The 19369-nt window shown below is 40.7% G+C and overlaps 1 long non-coding RNA gene across 1 annotated transcript; it reads right to left on the reverse strand.

Annotated features, from left to right (window-relative positions):
- Positions 1 to 7522: 7522 nt before the first annotated feature.
- Positions 7523 to 18769, reverse strand: LOC139594357 (uncharacterized). Its single transcript, XR_011680611.1, has 4 exons — positions 18128 to 18769; positions 13935 to 14146; positions 9574 to 9644; positions 7523 to 7749 (listed from the first exon to the last, which is right to left on the reverse strand). It is a non-coding gene; the product is annotated as an uncharacterized lncRNA (long non-coding RNA).
- Positions 18770 to 19369: the final 600 nt, after the last annotated feature.

Below are 19369 nucleotides of genomic sequence, written 5' to 3' on the forward strand. Positions count from 1 at the left end.
AATGCACATGAATATAATATCCTTTCACAGAAGTGCCAAACATAATAGAAATGTAGTTAAAGGACCCTTTTCCCGGTTATGTAAATGTCCTAATACCATAATTAGAAAAGATGGGTTGTGAATGATAGCAGCAAGAAAGGGTAATCAAAATGTTTTAACATTGTCTTTCTGTTTTAAAGACCAAAATCTGTGATAAATAGCATTTATGGTAGATATGGGGAACCAGCTTGTGCTGAAACTTTTACCTAAAAAGAAAATAGTTTTGAGTATAAAACTGTTATATTTTCATAAAACACATAAATGGCAGCTGGTCTTAAGCCAGGAATGATTACTGGCAGATATGACTTAAAGAAAATGAGTATTCCACTCAAAATCCCTCTATGGTTGTTACAGAAAGAACAAAGCATTATTATTGTGTAGTGTATTTGAACAAAGGGGTGTTCAAGACTAACTAAGTTCGCCAACAAATCTCTCTTTTATCTACATCCAGAAGAACAAGCATACCCAAACCTTTTTCAATTAACAGTTGTACACATTAGCAAAACACCCGTCTTTCTCAGCTCAAGCAGTCTGGCTTATTTATCAGAAAAAATGAACTGTTTTGGGGGGAAGGTTTCCAAGTTCCCCAGCAAAAGCAAGATACTTGATTTTTCATTAACCTTTTGACATCTGGAGCTGGGATGTCCCAATATTAACTACTAATGGTCTTCTGCATTACCAGTTGGTGTTGAGAGAAGTCCCAATTGTCAGAGTCAAAAGGTTAATCAGCAATTTCACACCGGTGATGTGGTCAGAGTTACTCAGTTAGGCAGTAACAGAGTTCATGTTACTGCCTAAACAGGAGGAAAAAGAAAATTAAGTCATTAACAGAAAACTTCATCCCAACATTATTAAATCCCTCTTGTTGTTTTTTGGGTTTTTTTGCTAGAAAATAGTTCATTATAAATATTCTGACTTTTTAGAGGATTTTGCAAACCTTTGCTGGGAAGTCCAAGTCCAAATGTGTGACCAACTTCTTTGGTTTATTCTACTTTTCAAAGGGGAAAAAGTAAATTTTTACTTACTCGCCAAGTACTCAGTCCAGACCAGTGTGAAAGAAGAGTTTTGTGTCTGTAACCCATGGAGATTTTGGTAAACCTCTCCAAATGGCCTAATTCAGCCTGAGAGTTGTGTATTCTCTGCTGGAAGTGAAGACATCTGAGTGTCCATTCATTCAGGGTGAATTTCATAGTGCAGATGCTGTATCAGAGATAAAGAACACTGCAGAGCAAAACCCAGAGTGTAGACTTTTCCCACTTTTCCCTCCTACTCCTCTTTCTGTTATGATTGTAGAAAATAAGTCAACAGCAGCATTCCCTTAACAAATATGGACAGCAATATTATTTCATGAGAAAGTACCCACATAAACAGCCAGGCCAGTACCTCAGCTGGTGTCATTTTACTTTAACTTAGGGCTCAAGAGTTCTCCTATACATAGAAAAAACAGATTTATTTTATAAAACAAAATATAAAATATCACTGTAAACATTTCAGCTTAGCATTTGCTAACAATAACAATGTTCACACAAAATTACTTCTTTGCCCTACTATTATCTGAAAATGTTAACCATTGCTTGTCTTGTGTTTAGCCCTGATCAAAAACCTTCTGCTATCACCATATTTATCAGGCGAGTTCTATGGTCTTGAGACATTATATCTTTTTTCCTGTGTCCAAGACAAATAAATAACGAATCTTGCCCACAACAACCACTCAGTTTAAGTGGGGACAGGATTTTATCCTAGAATGTTCTGAAAAAATACCAGTCTTTCCAAGTGCCCTATTGCTTAGTCCACCAATTAGCTGCCTATGGAGCCTGAGTGTCCTTGTACTTCATCCCAGTCCCCACCTGGATACTTGGCTGCATATGTTTATGCAATTAGAAATGGTGAAAATTTAATAATATTAGGACAAACCTGAGTGAGCTATAATTCTGTTAATCTCTCAAACTGGACTGTTGAAAACTTGCTGAATTCCCCAAGCGTCTCTCAGGTGCCAATGAGTGAGTCAATATCATACCAAAGATCTCACAGCATAGCAGACATAAATTCTACTTCCAAAATCTCATACACACCCTCAAATAATGAATCTAATGTCTCTAAAGTACTGTCAGGAGAAAAAAAAGCAGTTTCCTCCAATTACCAGCCTTGTTCTCAGTGGTCCAGAATGTAAAAAGAAGAACACAGGGCAGATTTGTGTGGGGAAGGAGTGGTCACTTTAAAGGCCTGTGCCTTCCTATACTGTACATGTGTATATGCACTGCAGCAATCCAAGTCTCCTGCCTGCAAGGGAGGACCACTGACATTAACATACTTGGCTTTGCTAGGTCCTGTTGGCAAGCCCTAGGTCCTGTTGGCAAGAAACTCCACATGATGGGAGAATGAAAGTTTGTTTCATCTCAATCTGATGCCTCACTTTACTTTACTTTTAAGACCCTGTTTTGCACTTTGTTTTATAGAGTGATGATAACTGGTGGCTTGCATAAAAATAATCACCAGACTAGAATGATCCCAGATCACTTCAGAAGTGTGACTTTGGTTGAAATAAGAAGGAATTTTCCTTGAACGGGAGAACAGAATTATTTAGAGTTGAAGCACAGTAGATCAATTAATAACTGTTCTTGGAAGAAAAACCCCAAGCTCTTTTAACTCAAGTTGTGAGGGCTTTGGGTTTGTATCTAAGCCAAACTAGGTATTTGTTGCAGAATGGGGCTGTTCAGCATGAGCAGGAAATTGCAAGTTTTGTGGCATTGAGTCTATAGGCAAGAAGAAAATGTTGTCTGCAGATCAACCAGTTCCTTTTCTTTTTTTTCCCCCCTGTACATTAATTTTCCTCATAGACTTCATTTCCAAATTTGTGCCTTGTTTACTCTTTGAGATCATAGAGAATTTTGGTGAGGAGGTGACCAGGTGAGAAACAGGTTTTCCATGATCACATAACTGAGGTACTGCTCCCACTCAGGTATTATGGGATGCTGAGGTCACAGAAAATAGAACTGGAAGGGTTCATCTAATAGCTGGCAGCATTCCTCAGATTTTTGACTACTCTGTCATAGAAATACTCCAGTGATAGGTACTTCATCATCACAACAGTCAATTATCCCAACAGATAACTCTCCTTTCCTAAGTGACAAATACAGTCTAACTGTGAGAGAGACCAATGGCGTTTTAAGGCATTATATCTTTTTCTTGAATTCAACTTACATGTGTTTACACCTTTCACCTTGTTTCTTCATTTATTTCTGTCTCTGTTACCAGTCCTTCACCATTTTTCACTTTACATTTTTCCTTTACATTTTTTACTTTACAAGGTGGACTTTCTCCATACTACCTACCATTTCTACATTAAGTGACTCCCTTTCTTTTTAGTCCTCTGAACTGTGCTCATTACCCTTGCATTTCTTTTCTTCTTTGTGTATTTCCAAGCCCATGAAAAACAAATTCTCACATGCCAGTACCTCACTACACAGACCTATCCCTTGACATCTCCCAGAAGGCAGCTAAAACACCACATTTTATTCATTGCATCAGAACCACTTTTGTTAAACAATGAGGAATTAAGCAGATGTAGTCAAATTCAGGTCCAAAGCTGATGCTCTTGAGATATGACTGAAGAGTGTAGCTAGTTTTGGGAAGAGCACAATATGCTCTGAACACACATATGAAGGAGCATTACACAGCCTCTGAAGAGGGAAATCAGGACTGCTGGCAGACATGGGAAACAGATGCTTGCTTCCTGCTGGCTGGTCAGGTGTTTCATGTACAAAATGAGTTACAACACAGGTCTGGACCTGCAGGTTCCAGAGCACCAAAGAGACTTTGCATCAAATTTATGCCAGATAAAGTACCATCAAAAAGAGTTAAGATGGAGCACCACCATCAGCAGAAAATTGTTTTACTTTTGTTGCCTCAAGTCAGGCCCCTTGCAATATTGCAAGGTACAGGTAGTACAGAAGTCCAGTACTGTCCCTGGGGCATTGAAGGCTGCTTGGTCTGACAGATATTTGGAGATCCCAAGATAATGTCCAAAAATTCAGAGCAGCTCAAGCACCAGTGTTTCTTAAAAAAACCAAAACTGTTTCAACTTATTCTTTCAAATTTTGACAGAAAATTATTAAAGAGGTGACTATGCTGTGTTCCTGCTATGGCAGGAAGCAGTATGATAGATAAATGGGAGGACTAAGGAAACTTACTCCATGCTTACAAGAGGAAAACAAGTTTGTTTTCCTTCATGTTTCATAGTGCATTGTTGCTACAGTGTAAATTTTTTGAACTGCAGTGTTTTTCTATCTGCTTTGACCAGGATCTGTGCCTGAGAGGGCTGAATGCAGTGGTCTGAAGCAAGACTATTGAGGTCACCTGACAGAGTAGCAGTTTGCATTAGCACTCAAGATGCACAGCAACGAGAAGCTCAGGCTGTGCCTCTCCATGGAAGGTCCACACATAAAGCAGGAAAACTAAACTTGGACTTGGGAGGCAGAGGTTCTTTGTTTCCTGCATGATCTCAAACAACATATTTCTTCTCTCCAAGACTCATTTCTTCCCCAAAATAGGGACTGTCAGCTTCCTGTCCTCTCTCAGGGCTGGTGGCTCTTCTGGTTAGTGGCTGTTTCTGATTATGGGTAGGTCTGATGACTGTGAGTCTGACTTCCAGGAGGCCTCTGGACACTCCTATATTATATTTGATAATGAAGCCTCCTGTCTTATCCAATCAAAACAAAAAACGAAAGTCAGACCAGAGAAAACTGTCTCAGCACAAAATGGCAGCCTCAGTGCAGCAAAGTCAGAGCCATTAGCTATTGACTACTATAGAAATACTGAAACTGCATCAGGGATTTCTTTCTTTAATTGCTATTTAGGGATTTAAATGAGATTTTTAAAAAGAGAGAAAGACAGAATGTTTAGTCTACAGTCACTCTTTGCTGCCAATACAGGCTATCATATAAATTACTTAGACACTTTTAAAAATACATTATTTACTCAATAACCCATAATGGGTCCAGAGCTCCTTTTACACGCTATTATAGAAGTACATAATTGCTGAATTTTCAAATGGATATTTCTTCTAGGCAATAGTCTGTAATGGCTCCTTCAAAGCTCTTAGGCTTTTATCATATGAGGGCCTAAGTAGAAAATGTTTAGTTCACTGATCATTGACCTAATAGAGAGCAACAGCTTCTCTGGAACAACTATTGTCTGTTGGGGCAGATGATGTATGAATGACATTTTAAAAAATTCTTGGAAGTATGTGCTAGGGAAAAATTACTGTTCTGTACAAAGCAAATACTGCTGACGAGCTTCTCAGAATTCTTTTGTTTGGTTCTGCTTGGTTTAGTTTTTTATTTGCTGTGTGAGCCCAAGAGCAAAAGAAAAGAGTTGGTTTCGTGTATGAAATGCAAACACAGTCTAGGACCCATTCATTGCAATGAGAGACATTTTGATGTTCTCAGAGATCATTCAGCTCAATTAAAAGTTGTCTCAAATGAAAATGCAATGTAAGAAGCTGAAATCTGAAATTAGAGAAGTCAGGGATGCTGCAATGGGGCAAATCACATTTCTTAAAGTCATGCTGAACACATAAAACACACAGGACTATCCTGAGCTTGATCTAGAAAGGAAATAGGCAACTTGACACGTTTGCAGAACTATTGCTATGAATCTCACAATCTCTGAGCTGCTGTTCTGTTCTTACATTTAGCTTTGAAGTCTGCTGCTTCTGTTTCAGACACAAAGAAAGGTTCAGGTTCCTAAAAGCTTGATGTAAGAGAACATATTTTCTCTTCCTACGCACTTTGGGCAGTAAAACCCTTGGCATTACTGCCCAATAAATGTCAGCTGGATCTAAGTGCAGGACCAGAGAGGATGAATGGGAGCTGGGGGCACTCAGGCAGAGACTCTCAGAGATGCTGAAGGACACCTCCATCTGTGAGCCTGATGGGCCAGGGGAGAGGTCCTTGCTGGGTGGCACAGCCCACAGCTCCCTCAAGGGCTTGGAGCAATGGTGCAGCTCACCAAAGAAGGCTACTGAATAACCTGCTCAGGAGCTGGGTATGATCTTAACATTGTGTGCCATCAAAGCAGACCAACTATCCCCAGCACAGCACTGTTTTGTATGCGATCTGACATCAGAAGCACTCCCATGCTTTTTATCATTGGATTTCTCCAGCCTGGTAAAGCTGCCTGGGACTCCTAGTATTCTGGCATGATTAACACTAAAAAATACAGTCGCTGGCAATTCTAATAGTTCCTTCTGTTTGATGCATCTGATCGAAGAGAAACTGAAATTACAGACCAATATGCACCCAGGCTGCACCAGTTAGCCTCATCATGCAAATGAGGCACACTTGCAGGTGAACTTATTAGAGATCAAATAGTTTTAGGCACTGCAGATAATGAAGGCAGAGCGCTTATGTTGCAACAGTCAGAGCTGGAATTTAATCATGTTGTTGATACCTACTGCAGCAGTGAATAAACACAAAAACATCCACAAAAATAAAACTCTTAGAATGAAAGGATGGTATAAACCAGACAAATAATAAGAATAAAAAACACCCAAACCAAGGAGCACAGTGGTTTTCGAGAAGGAAAAATCTTGCTCATTAGATCTGGAAAGACTTTGAGCCCTACTTTTTTCAGCTAAGCTGTTGGGTAAGTGGGGGTTGCAAGGAAAAGCTGAGTGGTGTCACTGTCTGTTCCAAGAGGGAAATGGCTCCTTCCTTTGGAGATGGCCCTGCAAGGAGAAAGGGGAATGCCATGCAGCACAATGCTTGAAATCAATGAGAGGGTGAAAGAGATTCATAAGAGATTCTGTTTCCACACTGGGAAACAGAATCTCTTAGGAAAGAATTAAGAATGAAACAGAGAAACAGCTTCCTGGGGTGGAATTTATAACAGAGGTTACACAACTGACAGGCTGGATTAGCAATTTGGTAGACATTAAGAATAAATGCATTTTGCAGAGCATTTGCCCCTTCTGTCTCAATAACCCCTCACATGTTCTTACCATCCTTTATGCAAAGATCTGGAGAGACCCTTAGAAGGGTCACTAAGGTTTGCTCATTTTAAGAAGCAAAGATGCGACCCAGCAGGTGAAACCTGCAAATGGGAAACATTTGAATTCCTTTTGGCAGACAGAAATGGATAAAAATACAGCTTGGCATTTCTTCTAATACCATTTGGTAGTAGAAGAGCTCCAGAGATGTCAACAGGAAGCCCTAGAGGTTAGAGGGAATGACGTAACCATATGTGACATAATGCTTGTTGTAGAGATTTCCTGGAACTGATTAGTGCCATTCATGATAACAGCAGCCAGCGAGAGTGTGAGGACTGGGTGAAGGCCCAGGCAGCATTCAGGCATTGAATATTTTTCATTCTCTTTTAATGCAATGTCTGGTCTCTCTTGTTTCAGATGCATAATAGAATAACTATGTGGTATTCCCATGCAGCTTTGTCTGGGAAGATTTGGAAGCAGCACACTTACCAACAATGTGCAGCTACTCCCACGCAAAGGGCCACAGAGAGAGGACTGTAGAGGTGGAAGGACAGCGAATACTCTGAGCTCCTCCTTCATCTAGAATGTCCTCCCTTCCATTCCTCTCTTATTCCCAGAAATATAAGGTGCAGTCAGGTCATCCTCATCAGGATATTGTTTTATGCCTAGTCTATATAGACATGCTATGAAGTGCCATCTATATTTAACAGGAGGCTTCTGATCTGTGTGAGTGGGTGGAAACCGATAGTGAGTGACATGGATGCTGACAATGGCACGCAAACTCCACAACACTCTTAAAACTTTTAATTGCATTTTAAAGTAATGTAACAAGGCAATGTTTAATGAGTACTTTGTTAAAGAAATTCTGACTTTATAAGCTAATTAAAGAGAAGGGAGGGTTACTGCACTAGGGCAAGAAATCCAGGCTGCTGAATGCCTATACTGTAGCAACATGTAATTCAGATTCAATTGGCAGCTTTGCAAAACTCCAGCCAGCCAGAATGAATGATTACTTTTTTTTTGACGGGCAAATAAATTATTATTATCATAATGATTATGTTAATAGAAAAAAAGTAAAGGATAGGCAAGTACTTTTTTTGCCAGGGCTGGTAAATTTTCATGACACTTTTTGCAAAGCTGTCATATGGCTGGCTTAGATGAAACTGGAAGGCTTTATGTGGGTAACATTTAACTTTAAACATTCTTCATGGAAACTTACATGGCACATAATTTACATATTCAATACCAGTGACAATTTACTTCTCCCATCTGAGCAGGGCTTTCAACTATGCCACTTGAACTAAATTAATAAACAGTAATTAGAGAATGTTGTGCGAGCGAGCTGTTGATGTTGAGAAGATTCTAATCAACACCTTCTTTTAAGGGCCAATTAAAGCTGAATGTATGCAATATAAACATCTTCTTGTATTTAGACATGAACTGGTGAACAAGGTAAAAAATAAAAATCAGAACAATTACAGCAGGTTAGAGATGATCCAATGGAAAGATGAAGCTTCATTAATAGTGAAAACAGCAGTAATTTCTGAAAACCAATGGCCACCTTCCATGGAGAAGCACTGACAACTTGTGCAAGTTAATTCTAACCAGGACAAACCTCAATGCTTTTACTGTCAGGCTTTTCTCTGAAAGCAGCTCTGTAGCTGCCTCTAATTTCTACTGCAGTATTCCCCTGTCTGTGAGACAGCCCTGCATCTGAAGTGAGTCCAGAGCTGCAGTAGAAAGATGGCCCCCCTGGGGGAGACAGTAAAGGTGAATGTAGCCACCCCATTACTGCTACCTCATAGCAGAGAGAGGCTCCCTGCAAGGTGATCTGGGGAAGAATTTGCACAGCACAGCCCCCAGCAGCACTGGTGGGAATACAAACACAAGGATTAGCCTGAGCGAAAGGTAAATCTGCCCCACATTGTCTCAATCCTATTACTGGGAAACAAGAACAGGTAGGCCAGAAGAGCTAATGCACTTGTACCTGTTACCTGTGAGTAGTCCCTCACCACAAAGATAAGGTGGTGTACTCCTGAAAGGTAAACTTAAGACAACCCTTGTTTCCAAAATTCCGTAAGGACAGAGGGAAGGCCATCTTTGACTTAAACAGAGAGGATCCTTAGTGTACCAAAGGGAGCCTGCAGTAGCAACTGAGACTTGTGCATCACCACTAGGAACTGTCAGTAAGTTAAAAATATGCATAACTTCATCCAAACCTCAGCTCACTGCTTCCTAAAGCACATCTTTAAAAAAACTGTCTAAGCTGGTGCAATGAAGCACATGCAAAATTTGTCCTCCAAGTTAGAAGATACAACAGGCTAATAAAGGTAAGAGAAACATCTGTTCCAATACTGCACCAGTATCATTTGGAGAAAATGACTACATCACTTAGGGCCATTTTGTATCCAGAAACACTACCACATAATAGGATGTTGTCACCTCAGGCTCTACTGAAATCTATAGGAATTTTACTTGTTTAAGAATATAGGATTAAGCACATGATCAGTGTTTCTTCCCTTTGAAAATAAACATTTCCCACTTACCATTTCTATAGTGGTGTGAGATCATTATCTTATGACAGTGTTTCATTCCACCGGCGTTATCTCCTAATTAGCTATATTAAAAAATATGTAAGGGGGTGAAGGTGGTGAGTGGACTTGTAAACCTGGCAGGTCTGATGTGTTCTTAGAAGCTCTGCTAATCCCAAACATTGAAAATATATTAGTAAAACCAAATTAGCACTTTAAAGAACAACACAGCAAAAGCCTCATGTCTTGAACTCTGTAAATTCAGCATGCATCAGAGGGGCTCTTACACCCAGAACAAAGCCCTTGGGCAGGGGAGGGGAGCAGGAGCAGGGAGAAGTGAGGAGTAGCATGCCAAATGGGAAATCAGCCCTGCGAAGAGAGCACAGCTGAAAGGCTGATAACCTCTACAGTGTGGTCAGCCCTACATTACAGTAGAATCATTACCTAAGGTGTTTGGTGTAGGACCTGGGGACTTCTGAAAAGCCAAGCACAGAGAAGTTTACCATGGATGAAAAGATACAAGTAATACCAAGAGAAAATATCTAACAAAATGTGTTCAATATCCTCTGCACTTTCTCCATATCCTGAGAGATTACTGCATTTATAGGCACAAAATCATAAAAGCTTCCTCCAAGATGCTTCATAATATATGAGCAGGTCTAGGGGGTCTCAGTTGTGGAATGGTAAGAATTAGGAAGGTGGGTATTCTGGTAAGCTGGACTCATTTCTTCTCCCAAGAGATAGGCTAAATTACTAAAAAACTTTCTTTGCAACAGAAGAAACCAGGACACATTTATACATGACAGATCATTTTAGAAGTACTCAGACACATGCAGGAAGCACCCCCTCAGCAACAGTATTCTTCTAGCCAGCAGAGCCAAAAGCTATGATTTGTTTCTGTTTCTGATTTGTTTTTAAAACTCAATTCAGTAGATGTGTTGGTGATTTTCAGGGTGTTCTGAAGGAGCAAAGTAGATGTTTGAAGAATACTGATAGTATGAGACAGGCTCTAAACAGACATTTACTCCAATATCTGCAGATCAGTTCAATATGCAGCATGCATTATTACTTTTTTTCTGATCAGATGGAACTTCTAGGCCCAAATCTGCTTCCAATAACCATGGTCCCTCAGTAACTTCACAGCAAACAAGGAGGTGCAGAGGGAAAAACTCATGTAAGCAGGAAGGGAATGAGTCTACATTAATGTCCTCTGTAGATTTTTGTTTTCCATTGAAAGTTTTCTCTTGCCTAGCTTCACTTCATAGAATGAATTGGGTTGGAAGGGATCTTAAACATTTTCTAGTCCCAACCCCTCTGCAAGGGGCAGGGACACCTACCATAACATCTGGGTGCTCAAAGACCTGCCCAACCTGGCCAACTTCGATCCTTTTTTCACACCTCTTCGAGTCCATTTGGTGAATAAATTAAATTAAATTCCTCACTTGCTCTTAATACTTTTTAAATGCAAGCCAAGCCTCTTGGCTTTTCATACCTGGACATCTACATTTTTAGAAATGCTGTTGGATAATTTCCCTCTCTTTCATAGGCTGGTGCTTTGACCTATATGCACCTTGTGCACTCCCTAAGGTTCATGCATAACTGCAATGGACGATTAGTCCAGCTAAGTCTCTAGCAATTTCAATGGCTTATGCAAGAGTAGATGGGGCACAATATGTAATTTCAGCTTTTTTTGTAAGGCTTTTCAATCTTTCCATGAACTAAATCATTTTATCAGTTTCATTCTCTTTCTTTTTTTTTTTTTTTTTTTAATTTGTCCCATTAAACTACAGAACTGGAACATATTCATGAATAGTTTCTTTCTGCTTTAACTCAAGGAGTTCCTGACATAACAAAAACTGGTAATTAACTGGCTCGCAGACATTTACAATAGCTGCTTTAAATAAGAAGTCCTACTATGCAGCACTTGGAGCACTGACTCCACAGTGCTGATACCACTGCAATGCACCCTGAGCTAAACAAGCTTTGCTGCTCCACCTCAGCAACAATTCTTGCCTGTTTTCATCACTGCTCTCCTGCTCGGAAACACCAAAGTCCTCCCACATTTCTTTGCATGGAAAAGGCTACTGAGCTCCTCCATGATGATTCCCTGCTCTCAATCCACTTGGCTCTGTGACACTTCCTTAAACACTCCATTATCAGAGGGCCACTTGCCACCAGCACAAGGACCAAGTGGCAGGACTCCAGAGGCTGAGCACAGCATGGCCTCCCCTCCTAGCTATTGTCACAGCTGCTCCCTGCTGTTGGCACAGATGCATTTTGGCACACTTTAGCAGTCCCTATGACCTGCTCCTGCCTCACACCCTACTTAGAGAAGGAAGGGCTCTTCCTGATAGAAGAATCAGGCTTCAGTTTTTCAGGTGTCACTCAGCAGTGTGTGATTTGTAGCTGCTGTTGCATGTTGGCTCTAAGCATAGCCAGTTTTGCCTACTCATGCTTATCTCCCCTGGTTACAGTACATGCTGTCTCTGATGAAAATATTACTCTGAGGAGTATTTGGCTCCCCCATACATTTATGCTCTCTGCTAACTAGCCCAAGCCTTATTGTTTCAGTTCCTAATATTTTGCATCATTTGTACAGCCAGCAATACATTTAAATTGCATGAAAGAAAACTTTAATATATATCTTTCCCCAATGCTGCAGACAGATTGCTTCACTGTGGAACAATTACATGTGTTAGCCTATATTTCTTGTAAATCAAATCATGTAAGGACATCTCAGCCAGAACAAGCCATAAAGCTAGATGAGGAAAGGAAAAAAAAAATCTCCAAATATGTACAGCTTAAGTTACAAAACTATAAGAAAATAAAGCAAAATTGAAAAGGGCAAAGGAGACAAAATGTAAACACAAATTTTTATACACTGTGTAATACAGAGTGAATGTCATTTTGACATTCTGGTACCATGGGCTGTCAATATAGTTCAGAAAAGAAAGAGATATCTCCAGAATCATGGTAATACTGCTCTCACATCAAAGCTGGTTACAAGATCTATGTTTGTGGTTGCTCAATCTAACTGCCTGCTTGGAAACTAAGCAAGGAGAAATAATATCCTGAATAATTGTAAAGTGTCCAGAAAGATCATGAATCTTCAGAACTACCTATGGAAATGCAACCCTTTTAGTGGGAGCCCACAACCACACCCCTCAGTGCAATGAGTGCCTCATGGCAGCTGAAAGTCCTCTGAACCTGCTGCACTCAGGCCTTCTATAGGACATCAAGGAAGCAATTGTACCACATTGCTAAGCTGATTTTATGCCTTTGAAAAATCTCCTCCTTAACACAAATACTGTATCACTGTCAGCTGAACACATTTAACTTTTGAATTAGTATTATTTTTCAGAGGTCAGACATGTGACAGTAACAAAAGTCTTTTGCCAAGCCATGTATTTCAGGTCTGCATCTGAATTTCCCCAGAATCTGGTACAGTTTAAATATGAGTAACTGCCTCTGGCTCATAGCTAATGCAAAACTTCTGTCCTCTGGAGTCCTCCAAGGCTCTGCTCATAGCTTCCTTCCCCACACAGGCGTGGGGAGACACATCCACCCAGTGCCCTTTCTCACAGTATGCACTGCTTAGCAGGCATTCAGGCAGAATGTAGGAATGATGGCATTTTCCCTCCCATTTTATCCCCAGCCTGAAGACTGCCAGGTGTTTTGGTGGAGCTTTAGATGGTAGCCACATTATTTGTGAGGAGTCATGCCTCCACCAAGGGCCACAGCTGCCAGGCTGCCCTGACACCACCAGTGTGGCTGCTGGTCTGTCTAGCACTTGTGGGACAGTGGAGTGGAGCAAAAGCCTCTGGGAAGACGGATAGCAGCTGCCCACTCACATAGGTGGGCTCTTACAGGGGAAGACAAACATGGTCTCCACTCCAGGGATGGCGTGTTTTATATTACATTGCAATTATATGAAATACCAAACCAGCACTCAGTACAGTAACTTCTGGTGATTATACAGATCTAGGATGTTCAGAAGTATTTCAGGAAGCACAATTTCTGGAGACACATGCAGCTAAAGATGCCTAGGCTCTGCTTTTTGCTAGAAACAAGTAACATTCCTGCCCCACCACTCCGGTCCCTGCGACTCCAGCAGCCATTGTCAGTTTCAGTGAGCTTTGGGACAGGTCTGGTCTGTGAGTGGTTCCACAGCCCAGTTCCCCTGATAAGGGAAGTCACAGATTTCTGCAGTACAGTTTCACAGTAAGCCTGCTGTCGCCAAATTAACTATTAACAATACCAACTAATATTGCATAAACATTGATATTAACTTTCCCCAAGCAATAATGCTATAAATCCTCCTCTGCTGTGAACTGCTGAGAGGATTTGAGGGACACAGTCCCCCTCTCCAGACCTACCTCCAACTGTACGTGGCAATTCCTGTGATTCTTTTTCTCTCTGTCTCTCAGCACAGGTGGGGTCCAGATCTTCTGTCAGTTAAATTTTATTTTTCAGCCTATGTAGTAATTCAGAGAGTGTTTTGGTTCACTTGGCTGGCACAGAGTATTTTCACCACACCCTTGTCTCTTCAGACAAACAACGTCTTTTCTAACCGCTGGCAGAGCCAAACCTAGCGAGTAAGAAGGAACAGTTGTTAAGGCATAATAAATAAAGCCACCCTGAAGAAATACCTACACAAAGCAAGATGAATGGGCATCAACTACCTGGACAGTGTTGCTGCTAAACAAGGCAGGAATAAATCAGACATGTCAGGAGCACTAGGATACCTGAGAAACAGGGGACGACGTTTCTTCAAACCGTAGTTTTATCTCTGCTTATTTGGATCAAACACTTGTAATAGTTGTGGATTAATTTCCTTCCCATAGTCAAAACAATAAAAGCCAGGCACCATTTTATTAATTTCCAAACCAGCGTCAGATAAGCAGAATTGCATTTAAAAAAGTAAACACCCTGCCATAGAATTGGAGGATATGTAAGCGTTTGGGGTTTTTTTCCTGTGTCTATAAAAGGGGGAGGGTTTTAACATTATGAATAGATTTCATTTTGTAAGTTGTGCTACAAAGCACTGATAAGGCCACGGGAAAGCAGCAGAGATTGAGGCAGAGCAGGAAGAAATACCACCCATATTAGGAGACAGCCACTTACTTAGTGGCTCCCATTTGAATAAAGATGCCATTGTTCAGCCAGAAGAATGCACATATTCACAGGCCCTGCACAGAATAGCTCAGTGTATCTAGAACTCCAGAAGTGTCCAAATTACAGCCGCGGGGCCAAAACTGCCCTTGAGTCTTTCTGAAGAATGACCCTCTGCTTAATTAATCAGTGCTTTAACTGTGAGTGATCCCAGGACACACTTTTCTCAGGCCTTTTTCTTAGCCCTGCTTGTTCAGAACAAACCTTTAAATGTTCTCTGAGTGATTTTTGACCATTTTTTCCCCTTTCAAGATTATTATTTCCTGTTTTACTGTGAAAGCTCATTAGAAACGAAGACCAGAATCTAGATGATCTCAGTCCAGTTTACTTGGATAGGAAATGACTGACTCGGGATGGAGAGACACTGGCTCCCTTTCAAGGCCTCCCACAAAAGATTAAGTCCACAGACTCCCAGAATATTGCAACTGCAATTTTCTTTCCATATATTAAGTGCACAGACTCCCAAAATATTGCTACTGCAATTTTCTTGCCATATAACACATAAGAATTATAGCAGGGCTGATGAGCTTGTAAGTGCCATTCTGTCAGTCATATTTGATCCCATTGCCATAACTCCAGCTGTTGTGAATGGGATCTACCAAGATCTTTTTCCTATTTACTCTACACAAGAGAAGTTTGAATTTTCAGCACTGAGTACTCCTTGCTGTCACAGGCCAGGTTGACTGGATTCTCATAAAGCTTTTTTCTTTCCTATCTGGAGCAAAACAGAAATTTGATAGCAACGAGAAATGCATGAATGCAATGAAAATCATTGTGCAAAATTTCTCTCCAAATGGGATTCCACCTTGTCCACCTAGCTTTGATGATAAAATTCCTCCTATTCTAACTGAAGTTAAACAAGGAAAGACAAAGGTCTTACTTAAAATGAAAACAGCAGCATCTTTTTTTAACAGTGATTTTTATGGTGAAAACCAAATTAATTTTGACCATATTTATAAACTTGTAACAAAATATACCAACTAAAAAATGTTAAGACTTTAAAAAACTTAGCATGAATGTTTTGAAAAGCTATAGTGATAATATAATCTGCAGCTGGGGAAGCTGGAGCCATACTGTTTGATAGGCCCTATCTTATGATATCCAATATTAAGCTAAGTAAAATGATATGACCGGATGTCCTAACTAAATTTAGTAGTCTGGTGAATTGCCACTCTACTAAATTTAGTCAGCCCATAATGGGCATTGAATATCTACAGTCCAAATGATAAAATCTGTCTTGCTTTTTTAGGCTCCTCACAAAAGCATAATATACTATGTTGCACTGGTAAGAAATAAGCAAATCTGCAAGGGAAAGCATGAGAAGGGGGAAACCAGGACCTTAAGGAAGACAGAAGGAATGAGGGTGTGTCAGTCCACATCCTCATGCTCAACATTACCCAGCAGCAGATGAGGGCCATGGGTGCTCCCCAGATATGTGACCCGAAGGAGAGGAGGACAAGGAGGTGGTAAAAGAGGAGGAGGAGGAAGAGTTTCTAGGCACCCTAATCCTCCCCACTATAAAACTGCCACTCCAAATGTAACTTTGCATTAGAGCCATGGGAAGAAGATTGGTTACAAGTGGTAGTTGGACTCTCTGAGCCTTGCTGCTCTTACAGAACATATGCTGGCTCTGGTTTCATACCATTCCTTTTGCACTTTCCTTTCGGGCTCTGAAATCCTGATGGTAGACAGAGAAGTATATTTCTACATAGTTTTCCATGTATCTGTGAGCCAACTTTACAGCTATGAAAACTGCTAAGTCACTTTTCTCAAAACCATATTTGAGGTGTTACATATTTCCTTCTATTTAGGGGGATTTCTTCTCAGTCCATGTGTGTTGTGACCTCTCTACTGATGTGAAACCATGTAGGAGACATTTTTTATTAAATGTGAAGTATAACAAGGCTAAAAGTTTTCACAAAATCTGCTATTCACAAGTAGAAAATAGTAATTGGACATGAAAAGGAATGACCATAACATTATTCTTAAAAAGAGTTACATCCTTCTGTCCTCATATAAAAATTTATTGGGATGACCCATGCAACTCAGTGATGCTTTTTAATAACAAGCAAGAAATAGTGCCCTTGTCCTTACTTCAGTTCTCAGTGCAGCAACAGACACAGACATGATATTCAGGACGTTCTGCAGGCCTAGCTTTATACTGAAGGTTGAACATCATAAACTGTAAGTGAGCTTTGATCCCCTCCCTAGAACAGGCAAATTTAACCTGTCTGAAGCTCTGTAAGCATCATTCTCTGCAAGAAGCAATTTTATTGATCATAGCTGGGTGTACATGTTCAACAGTCAGAGACTGGCTTTAAAGAATAATATATCTCAAAATAATCAGCATAGAAACTCCTTATTTTCTTAACCATTTACACTAAATGGGAACAAATAGCACCTTGGAAAAATGCTTTGTCCTTTTGGCAGGGGAGGATGGGAAGCTTCTAAAGTAAAAGCTGAGAAGTAGGTATGAAAATGAGATCATTACAGCTATTGTCTCTATGTTCTATATCCATGTAGGCACAGTGTTGTAGACACGAGAGAAAGGAGAGGGGTAGGGTCTCAAAATTCAGAGCATTTTGTTAATTTGTGACATTCTAATGTTCAGTCAGAATTTGCCCTCTTTCAAGATTTTAAAGTCTGAGTTCCCAGTAAATGGTTGTGGCAAATGAGATCACTATCTGTGAATTCCCTCCTCAGAACTTCTGGAAAGGTTTGCCATTTGATCCCAGTTGCATTTGGAGGTTGTGTAGGGCTCAAACACACAGGACTGTCACTGATATCATGAAGTGCACCCCTACCAATGCCCCCATTGAGGTGCCAGCCCACCTCTGCCTCAGAGGGGCTGTCACAGAGGAAACTCATCAGCCACCTAGCCACAGTACCTAAATACATCAGGAGCCAGGCTGTCCTAGTTCTGCTGCTCACGCAGTAACTTGTTTTTCTTTTTATAATTATGTCTTAATCATTCTTTATGCTGAAATAATCATAACATATTTACAACCAGACTCTATTTTAATTTTTGTCTTCAGATCACTTTCTATGTGACCTCATACTGCCATTCTCAGCCCAAATGACACCCTTCCTATCAAAGCCAATTTGGATTTATTTTCTCAAACACAAGTTTGCAAGGTATCTCTGTCAAATGATTTACTCAGGTTCAGATGTTGCAAATAGATCTGCTGGTGTAAAGAGGCACAGCAATTCTGGATCTGACCCAGCAGGTATTGAGTTTCTCATTGGTGTATTTTGAAACTCTATAATGATACCTCATTTGTGTAGCATGGCTTCATAACCCAAAAAATGTGATGCTTGGCTTCATAACCCAACAGATATGTTGCTTGCCTGCTCACTCCAGTTGTGCTTCTTGTTTTGAGTACAGATGAATACTTACTGGCAGGTAATCACTGGAATCCTTTTTCCAAACATCATTAGCTTTTTTGAGGCTGTTGTTGCTTTTTTTTCCTGATATGACTTTTTCCTTATCTGCCATGGGTAAATATTTGAAAAAATCCATTAGTTTCTCATTGTTCTTTAGATGAGTTTCATCTAGACTTGCTCATTTACACATATTCATGTTTTACAAGTTCTTTCCCCCTCACTTTTTAATCAATCCCCTGTTTTCACAAGGCCTCCACTTCTTCCTAATTGTCAGTCCCTATTATTTTTGTTCAGGACTGATTTTTTTTCTTTTAAAAAAAGCAGCTCTGATGCTCATCCATTTTAAAATCATAATTAACTTCATCTCCTTCCTCATTTGCTAATGGGTCTATTTTCTCTCCAGTATTTCCTTTTCCCCTGGTAGACTCATAAAGTCTCTCTTGTTTCTCTTATCCCCTTTGGCTAACTTTAACTCATTCTGCCTTAAGCTGGGGAAAGGGAGACCTTCACAACACAGTGCTCAGAACTTCCACACCATTTTATACTTTGAAAGTCTTTTGCAGACACCAACTCATTAACTCTCATAACATGCCAGTGAGGTAGAGAAGTATTTATAGCTGTATTTTGATAAGGAAAGGGGAGGTCTTGCATAATTGATGCTTGTTGTGGTGTGTTTTATGCTTGTTCAGTTTTCCCTCCATTGTTCTCTCAGAAAGTCCTGTCCTGTTACCAGTTTGTGTCAATCCCCAAACCCCTCCCCAGTTGTCTTGGTTACCAAATGTATCTTTCTTGTTCCCCACCCCTGGCAGCCTGCCTGTCACTCGACACCCCTGCCTCTTTTTCTAGAGAGTTCGGGCCAGGGTGTCGAGTGATTGGGTTAGGGGCCAGGGTCCCTCCCGCAACTGTGTTTGATGGGTTCTCCGATCATGCCAATCCTTAATGTATCCCTCTCTGATTTGCTATCTTTCACCCCTCCCACCCTCTGTAAAACCGAGGCTTTTTCCCTGCCTCGGGGCTCTCAGCTTCTTCCACCGAACCTGCACGTTTCCCTACCAATAAAACCACCCCCCCGAAGAAACTGAGGGTCGCCTCTTCATTTCATCCTGCGACTTCGGAGCTCTTTACTGCGGCCACACGTCCGCAAGGCTTGACATCGCCTTAGGCACAAAGCCCTGACTCCGGGTTGGGGAAGTGCCTGACTGGCTGGAGGTTGGCTGGACACTTATCTAGCCTGGGCGTTTCACTTTTCACCGGC

Source organism: Agelaius tricolor, unplaced genomic scaffold (assembly GCF_023055355.1).
Source record: "Agelaius tricolor isolate 1412-34295 unplaced genomic scaffold, bAgeTri1.0.p SCAF_11, whole genome shotgun sequence".
Lineage (NCBI taxonomy): Eukaryota > Metazoa > Chordata > Aves > Passeriformes > Icteridae > Agelaius > Agelaius tricolor.